The sequence below is a fragment of the Zea mays genome, chromosome 8, assembly GCF_902167145.1.
Source record: "Zea mays cultivar B73 chromosome 8, Zm-B73-REFERENCE-NAM-5.0, whole genome shotgun sequence".
NCBI classification, from domain to species: domain Eukaryota; kingdom Viridiplantae; phylum Streptophyta; class Magnoliopsida; order Poales; family Poaceae; genus Zea; species Zea mays.
In genome coordinates this window covers 45,555,065-45,557,959 of record NC_050103.1, presented here as the reverse complement: position 1 = coordinate 45,557,959, position 2,895 = coordinate 45,555,065, and the positions used below count along the sequence as shown (strand labels likewise).

Genomic DNA, 2,895 nt, shown 5'->3' with positions numbered 1-2,895 from the left:
AAACGCGCCAAAAACTTGGTCATCACACGAACGAGCATGCTTGCCACCGCACCGCACCACACCACCGGAAATCCACCCACTGTTTTGCCCTCCACACCTTAGAAAAGCCACGGCGCATCCAAGTGCGGCTCACATCGCCCCCACCCACCCACCGGCCACCACTCTATCATCCCTGTGCGATTCGCTGCCATCATTGTGAGCAAGCTCGAGCGCATCTGCCACCTGCCGCCAACGCTTCCGTTGCTTAGCTCTGTGCTCCCGCCAAGAAGGCGAAGGGGAGACGGTTGCCTGAGTTGAGCCAGCCAGCCAGCCAGTGGAGGGGTGTATGCTCTCGGTTGCTTTGCTATGGGGATCTGCGCATCGTCCAAGCACGTGGAGTAGGAGGAGGAGGACTCGGACGAGAACGTGGTGTACGTGGTGGTGGATGGGTAGGGCGACGGCGGGGGAGGGGAGGGGACGGTCGTGGCCGCCTCCCTCTTCTCGCAGAAGGGCAAGAAGGGGCCCAACCAAGACGTCGTCATCCTCTGCCAGGTTCGTGCTCCTCCTGTCTACTCATTCGCTCACGATCTCTCTTCCGCCATGCCTCGATTCACTTCGAGCTTTCACTTCGTCAATCATTAGCGACCATTATTTCTGGAGCAAAAAAGATGGTTTTTTGTCGTTTCTTCTGCGGATTGCTTTATTTTCTTCGCTTCACCCACTATTTGTGCGAATAGTTTCCGAACCGAATCTCTGTCAACGGACTGGTGCTTCTTGATTGAGGGGGGTGCTCTCGATGTTGTCTCAACAATCCTCTGAATTTCTCTGCTGGTACAGAGATTTATTTGTTTGGGTTAAAAAAATTAATCCCTTCAAAAAAATTTACTCCACGGACTGTACTTCATTTTTCCTTGCATCGATGGTACAGAGATTTCTCTGCTGGTCTTTCTTCCTCGCGGGGGTAACGCCGCGGTCCTTGCCCAAGCGCTTGACCTGGGACTGAACTGGGAGGTCAAGAAATTCCAGGAACTGTCCTACCAATTACCAGTACGAAAACAATCACACCAGCCACCCACCACCAATTCACCGTACGGTCGGATAAATACACAGCAACCACAACCAATTCACCGTACTACAGTGGGGGTAAATACACAGCAACCACAACCAATTCACCGTACGATTAGGGTGGAAAGATCACGATGATTCCTGTTTCGAATTTCTGCGCCGTTTTTTTTGGGGTTTGCTACGACGACGAAACAACCCAAGAGTTTTAATTTGTCGACGTCGTACGGACCGTCGGTGGCTAGCATCCTGGATCATGATTCATCTGTCGTCTCTAGGGATTCGGCATGGAGGACGGCGTGTCCGCCGGGCAGCTGGTCAGCAAGCTGGCGAGGGACCACCTCCCCTTCATGATCCTGAGCCAGCGGAACGCGCTGCTCCTGGGCTCCGACGGTGACGGGGACGACCTGACCTTTAGCGACGTCGCCCGCGGCGTCGTCGTCCACGGACGGCAGCCGCAGCGAGCGGTCGTCGTCGTCGCTGGCGCCGGCGCGGATGCTGGAGGTGTGGCGGGAGGCCTGCGTCAACGCGTTCAAGACCATGGACAGGGAGCTCGGGGTCCAGGCTAGGGTGGACTGCGGCTTCAGTGGCACCACGGCCGTGTGCGCCATCAAGCAGGGGGAGGACCTCGTCGTCGCCAACCTCGGCGACTCCACGGCCGTGCTGGTGACCGTGTCGGAGACGGGCTACCTGAAGGCCATGCAGCTCACCACCGACCAGAAGCCCAATGTGCCTCGTGAGTCCTCCTAATCCATCGTTGGATTGAACATGCGGGGGCGGATCCCTGTTGGACGACGGCCGCTAGGCGCTAGCGAGGATCCCACATGGTTGTTGGGCGGAGGCGGTTGCGCGCATGGCGGGGATGGAGGCGGGGGCGGGAGCGAGGCATGCTGGGGCGAGAGCAGGAGCGAGGCATGCGGGGGCGGATCCGGCGTTAGGCGCAAGCGAGGATGGCATCGCAATCGGACGGTGGGGATGGAGGCGGGGGCATAGTTGTGCCTAGTCTACACTATCGTCTTAAGGATTAAGTAGAGATAACATTTCATGAATTTCTAGGGCTATATATGTATTATTAGTTTCTTTCTACAGAAAATCGTCAAAATACACACAACTATCCAGAAAGATATATCCAGGAAGATCCGGATATCCAAAATCCGAAGGATATGAGTTGTATCTGCAATCCGAACTATACTATCCGTATCCAAATTCGAAAATCTAGATACGTCACAGATATCCAAAAAAACTATCCAACCCGATAATTGACATTTTTTGATGGTTGGATGCTCGGATAATATTTGTATTGTTTAAACCCCTAGGCTAGGGAGAGAAGTGGAGGTCCATCGATAAATTCGTGATCAAGATAAATTCATGATCAAGTGAGAGATACAAAGCATATTGAGAATAGTTTTTCTAAGAATTTGGATTTCTGCCACAAGAAATTTGAGATCGCAGGACTTACGTGTGAAAGAAGATGAAAGGATCTACACGGTTTAGAATTTAGTAAGCAATAGATTCCTCCCGTCACGATGACTTGACGACTTCTACATTTACATTAATTTGAGCAATTTTCACAAAAGCAAGCTTAAAACGAAGTGTTTGGCTATCAGAAACCGATTCTGATAGAAGCTGAAATAAATAGAACTACAACCTCAACAGAAATTTAGAAGCCTCCAAAGAATAATGTCTCGAGCTCTTTCTAATGGCCCTGCAACTAGGAGCTCTTTTTTTTTTGCCTGAGCACTATTTTTGTCTGACATTTGGCTTCGGGTGTTGTGTGGATTTCGGATTCAATCAGAAAAAGGTACAAAAAATAAAGGTATAAAAAATGCATATCACAGACTTGTAGTCACAATA

The 2,895-nt window shown here is 51.4% G+C and overlaps 1 pseudogene; it reads left to right on the top strand.

Annotated features, from left to right (window-relative positions):
* The first annotated feature begins 345 nt into the window (after nt 1–345).
* LOC103635148 (probable protein phosphatase 2C 12) lies at nt 346–1,791 on the top strand (annotated as a pseudogene).
* The last annotated feature ends 1,104 nt before the right edge of the window (nt 1,792–2,895 follow it).